This window comes from Orcinus orca, chromosome 17 (assembly GCF_937001465.1).
Source record: "Orcinus orca chromosome 17, mOrcOrc1.1, whole genome shotgun sequence".
Taxonomy (NCBI): domain Eukaryota; kingdom Metazoa; phylum Chordata; class Mammalia; order Artiodactyla; family Delphinidae; genus Orcinus; species Orcinus orca.
In genome coordinates, this window is record NC_064575.1 from 32,698,233 (window position 1) to 32,719,976 (window position 21,744).

Sequence of the window (21,744 nt, forward strand, 5' to 3'; positions counted from 1 at the left end):
TTTTGTTCTTTGGGCTTCATGAAGCTGGTTGCTCACCATAGATTCGGGAAAATTTCATCCAATATTACTTTAAATAACTCTTCTGCCCCTTTCTCTTTCTCTTCTCCTGGAACTCATCTGATGAATATATTGGTTCACTTGATCATGTCCCGTAAGTTCCATAGACTGTCTTCCTTATTTTTTTAATTCTTTTTTCTTTTTCTTCCTCTAACTAGATAATTTTAAATGATCTGGCATCAACTTCACTGATTCTTTCTTCTGGTTGACCAAGTCTGCTCTTGAAGCCTTCTGTTGAATTTTTTATGTCAGACACTTTATTCTTCAGTTCCAGAATTTGTTTGGTTCTTTTTTTTTTTATGGTTTCTATATCTTTGTTGAACTTTTCATTTGTTTATGTATTATTTTCCTGCTTTCATTAATTTTTTTATCTAATGGATGACTGAACTTCTTTAAGATGATTGTTCGTTTTTTGTTTTTCAGACAGTTCAATAACATTTCTTTGGTGCTTTATGTAATTTGCTCTTTTGGTAGAATCATGCTTTCCTAATTCTATTGATCTTTGTATCCTTTTATTGATGCTTGCACATTTGAAGAAATAGTCTCCAATTCTGATCTTTGCAGATTGTCCTTGAAAGGGAAAGCCCTTCACAGTCAGCCCAGGCCAGAGATTCTGGTGGGCCAAGTGGCAGGGACCATGGATGGACCAGCTGCTAAGGGATCTGTGGGCAAGCAGGCAGGCCTGGTGTTTCAGTCAACAGGTAAATTGGTCATGATGCTGGCTTCCATGAGCACGGCTGCTGTCTTCATTTTTTTTCCTTCTTTTTTCAGGAACTGCATATTTGTAACTAAAGAATATTAATCCATTTCTTATTTTCTTTTTTATATTGAAATTATTATTTTATTATTTATTTTAAATTCTAATTTAGTACATGATTATAGATATGAAGTTCAGTAAAGAAAGTATTCACTGCCTACATTTGTTTTCTGGCCACTATCATTATTTATTTCATCCCATGATTATTACCAAAAAAATAAAGTTAAATTAAAAATGCCAAATGGAGAAAGGGGAATGTTACATATGACCTCTAGGTGTCAAATTTATGAGATATGAGAATGGTCTGGTGGTAGACCAGTGGTCCTAGCCTTTACATTACACCCAAGCCAGATAAACAGAGACATGAAGGAAGAACGGGTCAGTCAGAAGGACAAAAGGAGCCAAGTAACTATAAACTGGCTGTATCAAGGCATAAAGAGCATGTCAGTGTGGTTAGCAAGTGGTTATTGAGGGAGACTGACTCAAGGTCCAAAGAAATTAGATCATATAGAGTTTTAAAGACCATAGTGAGCCAGTAGGTTTGCTCTAATTAAAAATGAGAAGCAAGTGGTGATTGGAGATTTTTAAGAAAGAAAGTTATAGGTTCTGATTTTCATTGTCAGAAACTTTGGAATCATCCTCTAAGCCAAGTCCTGCCAGTTTTTACTTCTAAAATTCAGGTAGATGATGTGACACAGTGCACAGAGATGTTTCAGAGAAGCACTGGTATTTCTGTTTTCAAATGTTTACTGAACTCATGACAACAATGAAGTTTTTTTTTTTAACAAAGTGTTATTGGAACACAGCCATGCTTACTCATTTATGTGTTTTATGATGGTTTTCATGCTAAAATGGCAGATTTGAGTAGTTGCAATAAAGACTGTATGGTCAACGAAGCCCCAAACATTTCCTATCTAACCATTTACAGGAAAAGAAAAGACAACTCTTGATATAGAAAAAAATTTTAAAGCCAAAATTTGTTTACTTGAAAGAATTGCTACAGTAACTACACCCGAGAAAGACTGATCACAGACAAAATAGAAAACACAAATTAAAAATATTAGGAATGAAAAAGTGGAGTTACCTGTACAAATACAAATATTAGAAAATAATATGTTAATATCACTTTTTGGGAAGACAATTGACATATGGGATGAAATGAACAAATTTGTCAAAAAAAAAAAACCTGCCAAGAAAGAAAAAATATTTCTGAATATCTATATTTCTACTTAGAAATAAATGTTATTGATTACCCTGCATTAAATAAAAAGAGAACAAACAAAAAAATCAGGTCCAGATAGCTTTGGAAAATAAAAATAGAGGGTGTACTTCCAAAGTCATTTTATGAAGCCAAGATAAAAATAAAATTTTGTAGCAATTTTATTGTGTGGTAACTGAGCACAGGAACATAATGTTTGCCAGATGTCTTAGTTCATCAACATCTGGGTATACTGCCTACTATTTTTCAATATCTATTTGCAAAATGCTGACTTAGGTTTTCATTAAACTGACTTGAAAAACAACCTTTCTCAAATATGATTTTAACCTCTAATAAATCTCTGTTACATTATTCAATTCTGGACAAGGCATTGCTAACACTAGATAGTCTAGAATTCTCTCCTCTCTGAATTAAACAAATAGTCCTTGGTTGAGAGTGGATTTATTATATGTTTATTAGCAGACTTTATAGAATGCAGCCTGCTTTTGAAAGGGGAATTATTACTTCTTAAGCTTTTCAGAATATCACTTAAAGTAACTCATCCTTACTGAAAATTTATGAATCTAATGCAATATTGTCAATGGATTTAATAAATGCTCAAATTTTACATGCTTAAAAATTAACACCAAGAAACAAAGAGGATATGGTAACTCTTTTACTATTTTGTTATTAAGAGGTTCTTGTTACTGATAGTTATACTGACCTCTCTGACAGGAATGTCATGGGAAATGTTTTATTAATGATTGAAGATCATTGTGAAGATATGAAGTGCCACATAAATACTGAATTCTTCCCGACATAAGGAACTAGACTATATTAGCTGTCCTAGCAATAAATGTCAGATCATGGGATTATTTCTGGAAAGTAGCTATTGTCTAATCTCTGTCCCTTTAGCCTTTTGAAGAAGCTAAGGGTACATGAGTTACTGTTAGTAAAACTGAATAAACTCTATGGGTTTTCTTTTACCTTACAGTACTTAATAGAATCACAGAAATATTAGATTAACAATCAATCAGGGAAGAAAGACCGCCAGGGTTAGAAAACAATGATGTGAAATTCCAAAAGTAGAACAAAAATGTCTGTACAATATAAACAGACCAAGGAATTCTGTTCAAAGAAATGCATACTTAATTATGAAAAGGATAAGGGGAAGATGGGCATTTTGGTTCCACTTGACATGTCTCACAGGTGGATATCTCCAGAAATAAAAAGGATTCTATGCAATAGGTATAATGATGAAACTTATAAACATGAGAATGTGTAAAAGGCATACTATTCATATTTCCATTAGCAGAGAGGGCAAATAAACCTCCATAAATAACAAAAACAATCAACCAAATAAAAAATGAACATAAATCACTGCATTATAATTTAGAATGGTTTTAAGAAATTAGTTGAATGTAAGAAAAGTAAATCCACTTTTTGGTGACACTAAAAACATTCTCTTTGAATATTCTGGAGCTACTTTTAAAATACTCATAGGGAAAGAAAGAAAACAATAGGACATGACAAAGTTACTATAAATCTGATTAAATCAGCTTTATGGTTTTCTAGTATTTTTAGGAAACTTAGAAAAGTGATAAGTATTATAATTTCAGTACAGGATATAAGTGTTAGTGTAAAGTTAAGAATGTTGCTAATTTGAGTAACATGGATGATAAGGCAAAAATGAAAGGAAATACACAAATATTGTATCATATTAAAGTTTAAAATGTTACAGGAGACATCTTCATGTCAGACAGCACTTAACCTCCACAAACTCACAAAACCTTCCAATTGAGTAAGTTTTAAGGACTAAATTAAAAAGGAAACAGGGGAGGAAAAATCAGGAACAATGTTCTGGAAACTGTATAGTGTGCCGAGGAGCAATCTGACTTGTGGGTTTGAACTCCCATAAGTTTCTGGAATTGGCTGTAACAAACATGTAAGTGGAGGTGAACTTGATATGAAAACAGGAAGATTGATTGACAGTATATCTAAAAGGAAATTATACCCATGTTTCACTTGCCTCATTCCATGCAACCTGGGGATGATTCCACTTCTATATAGCAGAAACTAAGCATTATTCTCTGAAGAGGGTAATTAAAGGCCCTGGACTGACAGATAACAGGTATGGTTGTTTAAAGGAAAGTTTACATACCAATATTATAAATGTTGGGACCCACTAATATCTTTTCCTGCTACAATTGTACAACTTTTGAGAGCACTTAGCCAGGCATATATTCTTCCAAGCTAGAAAACCTTATTAGCTCAAAGAATGACTAAAAGTTCTGACATAGAGGATTCCCTACTGAAATGGCTCAGCTAGGTGATACCTCAGTAATGACCACAGAAAAGAAACCCCATCTGTAAGTGCAGAATTTTCAAACAATGTTTTTATAACTTTGCTTTTAAAGATAAGAAAACAACCAGGGATCACTAGAACTTTGCTTTAAAAAACAAACAATGAAACCAAAAAGCCTCTATTGTAATAGATTGAGACTGCAATAAACAAAAAAGGATATAATAAAAACAGTTGGTAAAGATCAGAAACTGTTCAGGAAGATAAAACGGCCAGCTTCTGGGCATTAAAAAAAAGTTACAGCATTAGTCAAGTGGATGCCATTAAAAGCAATATTCAGAGGACAAAAAATAATTTGAGACATTAAATAAAAGAACAAGAAATCTCTAATAAAATAGAAAACATGAAATGGAAATTATTAGAAAGTAACAAAACCATCAAACAATCCATCTGCAAAGTATACACAGAAATAAAAGAAGTTTTAGAAGAGAGAACATTGAGAGGAGTTCGCAGAGCCAAAGAAAGGAAGATTGACAGGCCTAGAGTGCCAACAAATGAATCAATGAAGACCTACGGCAAAGCGTATCAACATAACATTTCAGAAAACTAGGAACATAATTTGATAGTTTATCACTCTCTTCATCCATACATGTCCCTCTTCTGCTTCCAAGACAGCTCACACTCCTTCAGTTTTTCTTATTCTCTGGAAACTCATTCTTAGTCTCTTTTTCTTTTTCTTTTCTTTTCTTTAATTTTATATTGGTGCATAGTTGATTAACAATGTTGTATTAGTTTCAGGTGTACAGCAAAATGATTCAGTCATACATATACTTGTATCTATTAATTTTCAAATTATTTTCCCATTTAGGTTATTACAAAATATTGACCAGAGTTCCCTGTGCTATACAGATCCTTGTTGGTTATCTATTTTAACTACAGTAGTATGTACTTGTTAATCCCAAACTCCCAATCTTTGTACCCCTCACCCTTCTCCCCTGCTAACCATAAGTTCGTTCTCCAAGTCTGTGAGTCTGTTTCTGCCTTGTAAATAAGTTCATTTGTATCCTTTTTTTTTTTGATTCCCCATATAAGCTATATCATGTGATATTTGCCTTTCTCTGTCTGATTTACTTCATTTACTTTACCTGGAGTAGGATAATCTCCAGGTCCATCCATGTTGCTGCAAATGGCATTATTACATTGTTTTTAATTGCTGAGTAATATTCCATTGTATAAATGTACCACATCTTCTTTTTCCATTCCTCTGTTGATGAACATTTAGGGTGCCTCCATGTCTTGGCTATTGTAATCAGCTCTGCAATAAACATTGAGGTGCATGTATCCTTTCGAACCATGTTATTCTCTGGATATATGCCCAGGAGTGGGATTGCTGGATCATATGGTAGCTCTATTTTTAGTTTCTTAAGGAAGCTACATACTGTTCTCCATAGTGGCTATACCAATTTACATTACCACCAACAGTGTAGGAGGGTTCCCTTTTCTCCACACACTCTCCAGCATTTATTGTTTATAGACTTTTTGATGATGGCCATTCTGACTGGTGTGTGGTGATATCTTGCAGTTTTGATTTGCATTTCTTTAATATTTAGCGATGTTGAGCATCTTTTCATGTGCCTCTTGGCCATCTGTATGTCTTCTTTGCAGAAATGTCTATTTAGGTCTTCTGCCCATTTTTTGCCTTGGTTGTTTGTTTTTTTGATATTGAGCAGCATGAGCTGCTTGTATATTTTGGAGATTAATCCCTTGTCGGTCACATCATTTACAAATATTTTCTCCCATTCTGTGGGTTGTCTTTTCATTTTGTTTATGGTTTCCTTTGATGTGCAAAAGATTTGAGTCTAATTAGGCCCCAGTTTTTTTGTTTTGTTTTTATTTCTATTACTGTAGGAGACAGAAAAAGATACTGCTGCAACTTGTGTCAAGGAGCGTTCTGCCTATGTTTCTCTCTAAGAGTTTTATAGTATCTGGTCTTACATTTGGATCTTTAATCCATTTCGAGTTTACTTTTGTGTATGGTGTTAAAGGATGTTCTAATTTCATTTTTTTACATGTAGCTGTCCAGTTTTCCCAGCACTATTTATTAAAGAGACTGTCTTTCCTCCATTGTATAGTCTTGCCTCCTCTGTCATAGATTAACAGACCATAGGTGCATGGGTTTATTTCTGGACTTTCTATCCTGTTCCATTGATCTATATTTCTCTTTTTGTGCCAGTATCATACTGTTTTGATGACTGTAACTTTTTAGTATTGTCTGAAGTCAGGGAGCCTGATTCCTCAAGCTCTGTTTTTCTTTCTCAAGATTGCTTTGGCTACTCAGGGTCTTTTGTGTCTTCATACAGATTTTTAATATTCTTTGTTCTAGTTCTGTGAAAAATGCCATTGGTAATTTATAGGGATTGCACTGAATCTGTAGATTGCTTTGGGTAGGATAGTCATTTTGACACTTGATTTTTCCAATCCAAGAACATGGTATATCTTTCCATCTGTTTGTTTCATCTTTGATTTCTTTCATCAGCGTCTTATAGTTTTTGGAGTACAGGTCTTTTGTCTCCTTAGGTAGGTTTATTCCTAGGTATTTTATTCCTTTTGATGCGATGGTAAATGGGATTGTTTCTTTAATTTCTCTTTCTCATCTTTTGTTGTTAGTGTATAGAAGTGCAACAGATTTCTGTGTGCTAATTTTGTATCCTGCAACTTTACTGAATTCACTGATGAGCTCTAGCAGTTTTCTGGTAGCATCTTTAGGATTTTCTATGTATAGTATCATGTCATCTGAAAACAGTGACAGTTTTACTTGTTTTTTTCCAATTTGAACTCCTTTTATTTGTTTTTCTTCTCTGATTACTGTGGCTAGGACTTCCAAAACTATGTTGAATAAAAGTGGTGAGAGTGGACATCCTTGTCTTGTTCCTGATCTTAGAGGAAATGCTTTCAGCTTTTCACCATTGAGTATGATGTTAGCTGTAGGTTTGTCATCTATGCTGATTCTTCCTTCTTTCTCCATTTTGTTTTTAATGTTGAAGTGTCCCAGGGCTTAATACTCAGAACTTTTCTTTCTATTTTCATTTCCTTGGTGTTCTCTTCCAGTCTCATGCATTTCATCTATATTCTGAGTTCCATGATTCCACTGGTAATACTGGCCTTTGTCTCAGCTTCAGCTTGCAAGTTTATCTGTCCAGCATCTCAACTCAACATGTGTAAAGATGAATTGCTAATTTTCTTTTTCACCTCAGTCTGCTCCTCCTGAAGCCATGCCTCTTATTTTATGGCAACTCCATCTTTCCAAGTGTTCATCACAAAAACTGTGATGTCATGCTTGAATCCTCATTTTTTTTTTTAATGTCCAATCACTTAGAAAATCCTGTTTGCTCACATTTAAAATGCATCTAGATCCGAGCACCTCTCACCATCTCAGCTGCTATCTCTGAGTCTGTTCTACCATCATTTTTTATTTGCTGTGAGCTTATCACTGTTCTTTCCACTCCTTCAGCTGCTGCCCAGTGTTCCATTTTCAACAGAGCAGCCAGGTTGATTTTTTTTTTTTTTTTTTTTAAGTATGAGCATTTACCTGCTCACAGTATTGCAACGGTTTCTCATTCCCCTCATAGATAAAACCAAAGTTTGGACAATAGTTCACAAGGCCTTTCATGATCTAGCCATTTATTTTCTCCCACACCACATCCACTACTAACCTGTTAGCTAAATCCCTGGATTTAATCTAGATGTGTTCCAGCCAAAGGAGCCTTAACGCTCACCATTTTTTCTGCCTGGAATGATTTGACCAATGTATTTGCATGGCTGATCCTTTTATTTCATTCACTTCTTTGCTCAAGTGTCACTTTCACTGCCTGGCTCCCTATTTACATTGTATCCTACATTTCCTACAGGCAATTCCAGATATCCTTTTTTCTGCTCCACTTTTTACTTTGGCCATAGTATTTATCACCTTCCAATACTCTCTTAAATTTACTTATTGTGTTTATTGTTTATATTCTCTTTAATGTAAACTCCATAAGGTAAAGCATTTTAATATATTTTTACTCACCAATGTATCTTAAATGCTTAGAAGATTGTCTAGCACATAATAGGCACTTACTGAATATTGTTAAATGAAAGAATGAAGCATTGCTGGACATTTTCATGTGGTAATAACATTATAATGACTGAATAGTGATCTAACAAAATTTACAATATATCAGCTTTGAGAGGCTTGGAAGATGAAAAGTCAGAGAAATGGAAAAGGTAGAATAAACTCATGTATCTCACAGATTAATGTAATTAGTGATTAAAACATACAAAAAAGAGTAGCAAGATAAGCATGCAATTTAGAGATAGGGGGAAAAATGCCAAAAGGATCAGCTAAAACTGTTGAAAGCTATAGCTTGTAGGCAATGGAAAGTAATTTGATTCTGGGTCAGGCTGATTTTTTTTAGAACTAAATAATTAACTCTGTGCAAAGGTAACTTAGACAGAAAAGAACATTAATTTTAAGATATTTCCATTAAATACAAGAATGGAAATTAATATTATAACTTTCAAACATATTTGAGGTCAGCAATGGAGAGATGCCAAGTGAGTTAGAATTTCCATCTTCCATAGTAGGGATCAATACTCTCTTATAAAATAAAAAAGTAGTGGTATTATACCATATAAAGGTATGGAGCTAATTCTCAAACAAACTAAAGTAGAAATTTAAAAAGAAAATATACCTTGAGAAATATGTGGAGAACTGGGTTGTCACATGTGCTATTGATTGTTATTCCTAAACTGCTCTATACTATTTGATACTAATATATTAAAAAATATGGACTCTGTTAAAATAGAAGTGTCTTTATATGTCACTTCATCATTTTTTCAGCCATTTTATATCAAGTCACCCTTCTTATATTTTAAATTTCAAGTATAAGAAAAATCTTATTTTCATTATTCATATTCAACAGAGTCATAGGAAAAGTCAAAGGACTCACCACTCCAATGATTTCCCTTTATCAGTGAATTCCAGTCTTCTGATTATATAGATTATCCAGTCTCTTCTGATTATATAGATAGGATGGGGTGAAGAAAGTGATGTTAAGGAGTTAGTGTATTTCTCAGCAAGGCTTGAGGGTGAGTGACACTGTCAGCTTCTGGGTTACTCTTTTTCAAGAGTTCCTATTGTCCTCAAATTTCAGAGTTGAGTCAAAAATCTCAGAAAAAAAATAAAATTTCTATGACTTCTGCTATACATGTGTAATATATGTAACATACATTAGGAGGGACAGAATAAAGAGATACTGTGACCCACATCCTTTACTCTGGGTTCTAATATGTATCTTTTTACCTATGCACATTTAGGGGGAAAAGGTGAGAAGTGCTAATAAAAATTGACCAGTATCATGAGTTTATATTCTAGGACACACCTTCTATACCATTTATTTCATTTTTACAGAAGCTGCTCCCATAAAATTCCTCCTTTTATGAAAATGTATGCTTTCAAAAATTTTCCTAGCTCTGGAGATGACTTTGAAGTCCTGTCCAGTATACTCTTATGCTTTGATGGAGCAACTTGATATCTATATACTATGATTTTTTGAAGCAGACCTAGATTTCCTAATCTATATGCTTTGCTTTTTTCCATGTATTTCATAAATCTCATGACATCTATGAAAACTGTTAGAGATTTCAAATGCTTATCAAGCATTCATATTCTAAAGGGATATAGGTGTGCAGTAGGTCCAAATTATTTAACCTCTGTGGAATAATAATAGTACCTACCTAATAAAAATATTGTGATGATTAAATGAGTAAAAATATGTAGGATGTTTAGAACAGTATCTGTCATTGTTAATATTACCTAAGGATTTCTTCTTACTATTTTTTTAATGTGGCTTTATTCCTGCAAAGACATGTATTGGCTCTCTGAATCTTAGTTAGTCCCGAAGTCTGAACCTTCAGAGATCTGTCCAGTGCAACTTCTACCCGGCATCTTGCAGACTGAGGGAAAAAAATGTTTTCTACAATGAATCAACTAAGTGTAGTAATGGCGTTATTACGTTTTGCTTCCGGAAAAATAGTCCAAGGAACTATGTAGAAGATAAATTGGTAAGTGGAAAATTGGACAGAGAAACTCTGGATATGAAACACTTTAATCAATATATGGTAATAGAAAGAGGTTAGATTCCAAAAACGTTTCAAGCAAAAAGTAACAGAATTTCAGAGTCACATATCCTCTAAAGATCTATTTCCATTAACCTGAGAAAGTAATATAGGAAGAAATGGACATGGTGAAGGAAGGTAAAATTTACTTAATTTTGAACTGCCTGCAGAAGTTCTTCATAGAGAAATCCAAAATAGTTGAGGCACATCAAGATACTGATTGAGGGTCAAGTTATGACAGGATCCTGGGTAACAAGTTTTAAACAGATGCCAGAGTTGGGCCATGCCAGGTGCAGGTATATTTTAGCTGGTATAAAGCATTACACTTGCTGTGTTGGATAGATAACTGGGTGTATGATAACCTGCTCCAGTTGTCTCTTGCTATTTGAGACAGCACAAAATGTAATGGCTTAAAGCAAAAAAATGTATTATTTTCTATCATGTTTCTCTGAGTTGACTAGGATCAGCTGGGCAGTTCTTGCTTGATGCCTTTCATTGTGAATGCAGTTGGAGAGTAGTTGGGAACAGAGCCATTTTAAGTCCAACATGGCAGGATATCCAAGATGTCTCACTCACATTGCTGAGAACCACTCCTGGTTGTTGGTTGTGAGCTCAGCTAGAGTTGCAGAATGCACTGTCCTGCATGGCTCCTAGTGTATCTTGGGCTTCCCACTGCATGATAGTTGGGTTCTAAAGATGTGTGTCATAAGAGACAGAAAGTGAAAGCAGTCTGGGCCCAGAAGATGGAACTACATCATTTCCTCCATATACAATGGGTGAAAGCAGTCACACAGTTTGCCCATATTCAAGGGGAGAGGTCTCTTCACTGTAAGCATGTCAAATAATTCATAATATTTTAATTCATCAGCCAACTTTAGAATTAAAATGATTACAAAACACTTAGCTTGGGCTTACCCTCTTTTCCCATGTTTTCAAAGATTTTTTTTTCATAGATTCACTGTTACCTTCTTTTTTCCTTGTGTAAATAAAGATAGCTAAGATGGCTTTGACTATTGTGGATGGAGCAGGGGGTGATCCCATGACCTCTCTAGTAGGCACCAGAGTGAATGGCCCTGGCCAGTAAGAGATAAAGAGAGTTAGGTCACTTCTGGGAAAGGAAGAAAGTGGAATATTTGAGATGACTTATTCATTTTGAGTTTTCTTTACCTCCACTACTTGACCCCTAAATTATCAGTTTGGAGCAAATATAATGTTGTGTAAAAAGTTAAGCTTGTGGCTTATGTATGACATCCAATGGCCTGGTATTAAATCCTTATCCTCCCAATTACTAACTTGTACTGAATACTGTATTTCTTTAAGCCTCTTTTCCCATCTGTTAATAGTACCTAACTGGGCTTCCCTGGTGGCGCAGTGGTTGAGAGTCCGCCTGCCGATGCAGGGCACACGGGTTCGTGCCCTGGTCTGGGAAGATCCCACATGCCGCGGAGCGGCTGGGCCCGTGAGCCATGGCCGCTGAGCCTGCGCGTCCGGAGCCTGTGCTCCACAACGGGAGAGGCCACAACAGTGAGAGGCCCACGTACTGCAAAAAAAAAAAAAAAAAAAGTACCTAACTATATTTGCATTTTATAGTAGGTCCTATACTTTCTCATTTCATATTAAATCAAAATCTCTGTAAATAAATTCTGGAAGGTAAATGTATTTCTCCCCAAAGTTTCAAAGTATAGAACATGGCCTAGTTCTGGGTCTTCTGATTCCTAGGTTGGGTTACTGCCTACACTTGCATTTATTCAGACTTTTAAAAAATTCATATTGTCACCTTTAATTTGCTAATTCACCTGCAAAATCTGTGGCTTAAAGACATTGTCTCCAGCCAAGTTCTTTTGGTGATCAGTATCAAGACTCAAGTTAAAGCCTTGGCTTTCACTGACACTCCCCTGACCGACACCACTGAAATTCATAAGTAAATGCTGTGACTTTGGCAAAAGTTCTGCATGTATTTAGATATCAGGCAGTATGTTTACTACTTCAAGACAGTATAATCAGGTTACCATGGAGCTGGAAGAGGACAGTAGCATTAAATCACTGAAAGATTTCAAACTTACAGGCCTATAATCCTGGGTGTAGTGTATTACCATCTTGGATAAATGGCTAAATAAAATTTTATAATCGTTCTCATTTTCAACAGAAAGAGAAATTCATTGCAAATTATAAACTCTTTCCTCACGGCTTCCACAGTTTATGAAATTACTGGCAATGACACATGGCAAAAAAACAGGAAGAACAATTGTCAGAGAAGTTTAAATTAACATACCAATCTTCCAAAGCTTAATTATTTAAATTACTAACAGCACACTATGGAGGTGACAAAACAGTGTCTGAGACCTCAAATAAAACAGAATGGTTTAATGGCAGTTATTTTGCCTTTTAAAATGCATTCTCAGTGACTATTTAAATGGAGAATCTAATTATTTGAGGAGGTCAATAGGTGACATTTTAGTCATCAATGCCTAGCCCTGTAAACTGACCTTGAGTTTATCCTAATTAAGTCAGTTTTCTCTGTTGTTTGACAGCTGCATGGAAGTACATAATGTTTATCTCTTTTTTTCAAAAGCAAAACACTTATTGACTCAGGGTTTTTTTTCCCCTTTTTTCCCTCTATTGCTTTGGGCTACATTATAGCAAAGAAATCTTACAATCACAGGTAAGAGTGAGGGTCCCTTGTGTTTACTAGTATTTCCCAATTTAATAAACGTGAGTTACTTCTTTTTCTTAATTCATTTTACAAGCATATGAGATTAGAGAATTTAGGGTCTGTATAACTGAAACAGGAAAGTAATGAGCATAAAATTATGGATTTTGTGATAGTTTTACATATACCTTGGAACTGGAAGTGCACATTCATGCTTCCTTCTGGAGGGGGGTCAAAGACAAACTCGGGATGGAATATTAAAGTAATTGTGAATAAAGGTCAATTCAAAGAAAGGTAAGCAAGATGGCAGGGAGCTCATCACCTATTTGTGCATTTGAGAAGCCAAGAAGAGAGAACTTGCAGGTTACTCTCTGGATTAGCCTTCCTTGTGCGTGTATTTTGCTATTCCTGCATCTTGACAGGAGGTCAGTAAAATTTCCTTTAACCTGACAACACTTGTGTGGGACATTGCTGGGACACGTAATCCACCACCACTGCAGCATCTTTTGTTATACAAGAATATATTGGACTGAGAAAGAGATGATTGGGAAATAATCTTTCTTTTAGTTAGCTATGATCTCTTCTTCCCTAACTGCAAATGATTAAAAGGCCCAGTTTTGTTCACTTAATAAATTTACTCAGGTATTTCAAGATTACTTGGCTCTTAATAGTATAATATTCATCTACCAAATATGAAAACTATGAATCCGTAATTTTTTAGTTGAAGAAAACTAAACTAAACCAAGTTTTTTAAATGTACATTGAGTGTTTACTTAAAGCAATAATATGACACATCTCTGTACTTGAAGGGTGCAGATCACTTAATAAATGTATGAGATATCTTTAAAAATAATTTATACTTTTCCTATCTTTGCCTTTATACATTTCCTAAGGAAAAAACAGGTGAAATAAGAAAAGTAGGGACTTCCCTTGTGGCGCAGTGATTAAGAATCTGCCTGCCAATGCAGGGGATATGGGTTCGAGCCCTGGTCCAGGAAGATCCCACTTGCTGCGGAGCAACTAAGCCCATGCACCTAGATCCCGTGCTCCTCAACAAGAGAAGCCACCACAATGAGAAGCCCGCGCACCGCAACGAAGAGTAGCCCCCACTCACTGCAACTAGAGAAAGCCTGTGCGCAGCAACGAAGACCCAACACGGCCAAATATATATATATATATATATATATATATATATATATATATATATATATATATACACACACCTATATAAATAAATGATTTTTCTAAAAATCATAAAAGGTAAAGAAAGTAAACAACTTTCATATTCCTCCAATAATAATTCTATCTTTAAAAGAATGTTCAAGCTGATAGCTATTCAGGAAATTAGAAAATAAACATAATAGAAATGAACACCGACCACATTCCAGCCAGGCCTGTTATGAACAGAAGACTAGTCCATGCTAGTGTTTTCTCCATGACAAACTTACTTCCTTTTCCTACTGTCATTTTCAATATTACTGCCTAACTCTGGGCCTGTTTTTAATATAATCATTTCTCAGATATGCTACGAAAAAGGACACGGAATAGGCAAATACACTAACTTTTTCCTGTAAAGGCTGGTGATAGTTTATTGATACTCTTCTATTTTGATGGGCTTGGTTCTTTAGATCTCTTGTAGAAAGACAAATAAAATTAAGGCAGACAGAAATTCATGACTGGATGTACAAGAATACAATGAGAAAACGTAATTCTTGAGAAAAAAGGCTGAAAACAGTGGTAAAAAGGAGTGTGAACAAGATAGCATTATTTCTGTTATGAACGAAAGCAAAGAAAGTTTTCTTTATGTTTTCAAATTTAGTGCCAAAATATAAGATATTATTTGAGATTATACTTTTTAAGAGTAAAACTGTAGCAAACATTAATTAAAACGGACAAACCAAAATTTACACAAATGGCAAATAAGCACTTTAGAGTATCTATATTGTCCATATGTATCAAAATTCTAATAAAAATTTTCTCTAGGTTTTTGAGTTAAACAAGACACTGATTTCCTTGATCTTCCAATATTTCTCCAATAAGCTTATAAAAGTTTGGAATTCTGAAATATTATCTTTATTTAAACATATACATTTTTAGTTTTAGTAGGATATTTGCACACTATCGATTTACCAAAGTGTTTGTTTCTTCCTGTCTTCAATCTACTCACATACTGATAAAAGAATATATTCATCTCTGTGGGAAACTGTCTATTCCTCATTTTTAGCTCACTCAGTTTGGATGGACTTAACCTGTTCTCAATTTCACAAGCAGGCAATTTTTTTTTTCTAATCCTATCCCCTTGACCACAGTTCATCCTGTTATCATTAGTGTAAGAGAAAGACAGACTCAGGACACCTACTTATTCTTCCTACTAGATAGGAGGTTAAAGTGACATTACGCTTGACATTGCTGTAGCTACCCTAGGGCTAAGGGAAGAAGCTTGCTGAAAATAAGATCGACACAAGGAAAAGAACATAAGCTATGAGATGTAAAATTGCTTAGGAATGGAGTGGCCTCACTGTTAATGAGCTACTTGAGCATATCATAGAGTAAAATGATGTGATGTAGTACTCTAAGTAGATATCAGAAGATAATTCCAGGCAGAGGAAGCAGAACTGGTGTAGGTGGGAATGGGCTTATTGTCAAATTTGGCCTAATGTCCAAAAAATAAAGGTTACTGTATATCTAAAATAGCGGGAAGGTAATAAAATCAGAATCATGAGGAGGTGCAGATAACATCCATGCTTGTAGGCCATCGAAAGATTTTGATTTTATTCGAAAATAGGTAGTGACTAGAAGATTTTGAGTAGTGGAATGACATGATCCCATTTACATCTTTAACTTGATAGTCAGAACCCTAAATGGAGAAGAGTTCTGGGGTGGAGTAGGGAGAGTTGCAAGACAAACATGGAAGCAGGAAATCAGTTCAGAGGTTAGTGCAGCTTTCCTATTGAGAGAAAGGGTGCTGTTATAGAAATAAATAAATATTCAGAATAAGATGTGAATTGTGAAGAGTCTAGAAATGTGATGGCAATTATGAGGTCTTGTTTTATTTCCCCTGCCATCACATCCAAATATTAGCTGCATTAATGTGAAAACACAGAGGTACTGTTTAGGAACTAATGAACACTTTATGTTGTATAAGCTGTGGGGGGGTGCAAGATATTTAATAAAGAAAAAATGTCCATCACTGTACTCTGATTACACTTGCAACATTTTGATTAAATTGCTTGTATTAAATATGAGCTAGAAAATTGCTGATATAATATGAAACTTGAAAGTATGATCTAAAATGCAATTAACCTGCAGAAAACTAATGAAGCAATTGATAATCAGATGGAATAATTTGGTATTTACATAGTTGCAAGTGGGCAGCTGCCAGACACTAAATTAGGAGAATTAGAACACTAAGTGCTATTTTTAAAACAGATTTTCTAACATGGGAAATCTAAGCAGTGTAAAGAAATTCAGACTGAATTATTTTTTTAGAAATCACATAAGGACATGGTTATTGACACTATGTCTCTCTAAAATCAACTTGTTAAATGCATGCTTATATATTTATTAGGTTATAAACTTTATAAATTGTATCTCTGGAATGAAATCAAAACATTGTATTTGTGTAGGTGCAATACTTAAAAAAAATTTTAAGAAAATGTTTAAGGAGATGCAGTAAAATTAATTTTCCTCTAGTGGACTCGGGGAATATTTGTTTTTAGGATTAAAAGAAAAATATTCTCCTCTAATCCATTTTAATCTCAGAGAAAGATGATTAATGGGTACTTGTGCATTTTTGAACAAGGAAATTGATCTTTTATACCTTCCCTCACTTAAGAACATCACCAGCTCCAAAGCATGTACATCAGCTTTGTAAGGATATAAAGCCAATCATACCTCACATCCTGACATCTCAGAATGGCAATCATTCTCATACCTATTTAGTTAACACAGAATACAGAACACAAAGATTCTCATGGTTAGGACAATCTTCATGATGTAGGATTAAGCATTAGTGGCCATTCTGGATATGCAACCTCTCTCTCAACTTTATGGAGGGGTAAAACATATCAATTGTCAGTTTTAGTTTTGTTTCATATATATGTGTATATATATGAAAATATATACAGATTGTTTCATACATACTTTATTTACATATATATAAGGTGAGATGTAATTCCCATAGCATAAACTTTACCTTTTTAAAGTGTAAAATTTAATGGTTTTTAGTACCTTCACAAAGTTGTGTAACCATCACCACTATCTAATTCTCCATTTCTAACACCCCAGAAGGAATGAGGTACCCATTAGCACCTATTCCATATACCCCTCTTCTGCCTGGCAACTGATAATTTACTTTCTATCCCTATAGACTTGCCTATTCTGGACATTTTTTATAAACAGAATCCTGCAATGTCTGGCCTTTCATGTCTAGCTTCTTTCACTTAACATGATATTTTCAAGATTCATTGTTGCTGTAGCATCTATCAATAATCCCTATATTTTTATGACTGAATAACATTATTATATGGATATACCATATTTTATTTATAGATTCATCAATTGACAGATATTTGGATTGTTTCTACCTTTTGGCTATTACGAAAAGGACTGCTGTAAAAATTTGTACACAAGTTTTCGCGTGGACCTATGTGTTCAGTGTTTTTTGGTGGACTTTCTGGGAATTGCTGGACCATTAAGTAACTTTATGATAAACATTTTGAGGAATTTTCAAATCGATTTTCTAAACAGCTGTAACATTTTATATTCCCACAAGCAATAAATGAGGGTTCCAATGTTTCCACATCCTTGCCAAAACTTTTTAATTTGAATTAAAAAAAATTATAGCTATCCTAGTAGGTCTGAAGTGCTATCTCATTGTGGTTTACATTTGCATTTCCCTAATAACTAATGGTGTTGAATATCTTTTATGTGCTTATTGGCCATTTGTATATCTTCTTTGGATAATGTTTAACCCAAGGGCTTTGTCCCTTTTTTAATAGGATTGTGTCAAGAGTTGAGTTAAACTACTCCATGGTATTACTGCTTTGGTGTCCATTTTGTTTGGCCAAGAAACCTGCAGTGACTTTAAACTGACACTAGCCCCCTCATTCAAGCACATGCCCTAAACAGCAGCCTGCAGAGTCACAAGCAAATGTAAGTTCCTTATATGATTTCCCAGCAGCTCTTGTGATTAAACAGTCTCTTCTGCCTTCCACTGCGATTTGTTTATGTCCCCCTAGGTAAGACCTCCATATAACTTACGAAAACCCTGCCCTTTTAGTTTGAATTAACCAATCCAGCCCTAGCCCAGGAACCCCAAAGCACTCTATCCATGGACTCTAATAAACGCATGTGCTCCAGGTCCTGCCTCTCTCTTTCTGTACTCTGTCTTGATCTCCCCTTCAGGTCCCTCAGATTATACCAGATACTCCCTCCAGGACTTGTGAGTAATAAACTTCTCTATTTCAGTTCCTCTTGTGGTCTTTTGTTGAATGGTGACGTACCATCTGGCACCTTCTCCTCCCCTTGATAAAGGTTAACTTGACAAATTCATAATAGGTTGCTAGTCTTACAACCTCTGTCTGTTTTCATATCTAAAACAGAGTTTCTTATAGACAGTATATAGAGGGATCTTATTTTTTAATCCATTCCTAAATCTCTTCCTTTTAATTGAAAAAATTATTACATTTACTTTTAAAGTAATTACTGTTAAGGACTTCTTTCCGCCTTAGCTATTTGATTATTGTATGTTGTATATTTTTTTGTTTCTCAGTGTCTCCATCACTGTCTTTTTGTAATAGTTAATTTTTTGTTGTGTAAAATTTTGATCCCCCTCTACTTTCCTTTTATGTGTGTGTGTGTTAACAACACAGTTTGAATTCTACCAACTAAATTTCAATAGTATACAAACATTTTGTTCCTATACATCTCCTTCTTACCTCCTTTATATTGTTATTCTCACAGATTAATGCTATATATGTGTGAATATTAATCTAGATTTATAATTATTATTTTATGTATTTGCCTTTCAGTCATATAGGAAATAAAGAGGAGTTATAAACTAAATGTAAAATAATACTAACATTCATATTTACATATACAGTAAGTCTGCTACATGAGTTCCATTCTGAGAGCACGTTCGTAAGTCCAATTTGTTCGTTAAGTCCAAAAAAGTTAGCCTAGGTACTCAACTAACACAATCAACTATATAGTACTGAACCATGATAGGTTTATAATACTTTTCACACAGAAGTAAAGTACGCAAAAGCACAACCACTTGTAGAGGATGCACGCATGTGACAATGTACTCCAGACATGTGAACTAACTTACGTGATTGGACATCTGAATGCACATTCGCATCTTTGAAAGTTCACGACTTGAAGGTTCGTATGTAGGGGACTTACTGTACAGTAACCTTTATTAAAGTCCTTTATTTCTTAATATGACTTCAGATTACTGGCTAGTGTCATTCCATTTCTGTGTGAATGGCTGCCTCTAGCATTTAATATATGAGAGGTCTACTAATAATAAAATTTCTTAGCTTTTGATTATCTGAGAATGTTTTAATTTTTCTCTCATTCTTGAAGGATGGTTTTCCAGATACAGAGTACTTGTTTGTCTTTTGTTTGTTTTTGTTTTAAACTTAAAACACTTTATGTCATCCCATTTCTTCTGGTCTCCATGATTCCTGGTGATAAATCAACTCTTAATCATACTGATGGCCCCTGGATGTATGATTCACTTTTCTCTTGCTGCTTTAAAAATTCTCCTTGTTTTTGTCTTGTGGTGATTTGGCTATAACATGTCTATGTATCAGACTCTTTGAGTTTTTCATGTATGGAGTTCATTGAGCTTCTTGGATGTGTGTATTCATAGATTTCATCCAAGTTGGAATGTCTCCTTCCACTATTTTGTCAAATTTTTTTCTGCCACTTTTTCTCTTCTCCTTCTGGAACTCCAGTGATCCATATATTGGTGCACTGTGTGGTACCCAACAGGTTCTGTGGTTCTGTTCATTTTTTCTTAATTTCTTTGCCTGCTCTTTGGAGTGTCTTATTATCTTCAATTTTCCTGATTCTTTATTCTGCCTGCTCAAATCTGTTGAATCCCTCTAGTGAACTTTTAATTTTAATTATTTTACTTTCAGTTCCAGAATTCTATACTTTAAGGCCCAGAAATTCTATTTAGCTCTTTTTACAATTTCTCTTTGTTAACGTTCTCTATCTGTACATACATCTGTTCCCTAAGTTTCTTTCTTTTCCCATTTTTCTTTCCTAGCACACTGAGCATATTTAAGATAGTTGATATAGGTTCTTTGACTAGTAATGTCAATGTCAGAGCTTCCTAAGGGGTGGTTTGTGTCTTTTCCTGTGAGTGATTTATATTTTCCTATTTCTTTGTATACTTTGTGATTTTTAAATAACTGGATGTTTTGAGTATCATTAATGTGGTAACTCTGGAAATCAGATTCACCCCCTCATCAGGGACTGCTTTTTTTTCACTTGTTGAGGGATGCAGTCACCCATTTGTATAGTGGCTTTCCAAACTAATTTTGCCTAGTCTGTATATATTGTTGTGATGGATCACTGATGTTTCTGTTCCATTATCTCTTCAGTCAGGCTGTTACCTACAAGGGATGTCCTTAAATGTCTGGAGCCATAAACAAATGTATAAATAATTTAATTACAAGTGTGTTGGTTTCTTTGAATCTTACAGGAGATAGTGTCGGGGAAGCTGCTGCCAGCAGAGGAGGCCAAAACAAAAGCACGAGCCTACACTGATGCACTGAAAATGACAAATTCACCAAAACACACAACCCCAATTTTGGAGGACAGGTTTTTACTCTCCATTCTTTTCTTTCTTTAAATTGAAACATTGTTGATTTACAATGTTGTGTTAGTTGCACGTGTACAGCAAAGTGATTCAGTTATACATATATTCATTCTTTTTCAGATTCTTTACCCATATAGGTTATTACAGAATATTGAGTAGAGTTCCCTGTTCTATAAAGTAGGTCCTTGTTGGTTATCTATTTTATATATAGTACTGTGTGTATTTTAATCCCAAGCTCCTTATTTATTCCTCCCTACTACATTTCCCCTTTGGTAACCATAAGTCTGTTTTTGAAATCAGTGAACCTGTTTCTGTTTTGTAAATAAGTTCATTAATATCATTTTCTAAAATTAGATTCCACATATGAGTAATATATGATGTTTGTCTTCCTCTGTCTTACTTATTTCACCTAGTATGATAATCTCTAGGTCTATTCATGTTGCTGCAAATGGCATTGTTTTGTTCCTTTTTATGGCTGAGTAATATTCCATTGAACTATGTACTACATCTTTTTTATCCATTTATCTGTCAATGGGCATTTAGTTGTTTCCATGTCTTGGCTATTGTAAATAGTGCTGCAATGAACATTGGGGTGCATGTGTCTTTTTGAATAATGCTTTTCTGCAGATATATGCCCAGGAGTGGGATTGCTGGATCATATGGTAGCTCTATTTTTAGTTTCTTAAGGAACCTCCATACTGTTCTCCATAGTGGTTGTACCAATTTACATTCCCACCAACAGTGTAGGAGGGTTCTCTTTTCTCCACACCCTTTCCAGCATTTATTGTCT

General features: G+C 34.7%; 1 protein-coding gene and 1 pseudogene across 3 annotated transcripts in view; both read left to right on the forward strand.

Moving 5' to 3' along the window:
• LOC125961821 (AT-rich interactive domain-containing protein 1A-like) overlaps positions 1-21,744 on the forward strand; it is a 469,905-nt gene that overhangs the window by 216,834 nt on the left and 231,327 nt on the right. Inside the window, exon 6 of one of the 3 annotated variants that reach the window (XM_049700849.1) lies at positions 7,000-7,011. The exons of the other annotated variants lie outside the window; for them this stretch is intronic. The gene's annotated coding sequence lies outside the window, so the exon portion shown is untranslated. Of the gene's footprint in view, positions 1-6,999; positions 7,012-21,744 lie in introns of those variants that run through there. 3 annotated transcript variants of the gene reach the window in all.
• LOC125961664 (ferritin light chain-like) overlaps positions 1-21,744 on the forward strand; it is a 438,815-nt pseudogene that overhangs the window by 165,319 nt on the left and 251,752 nt on the right.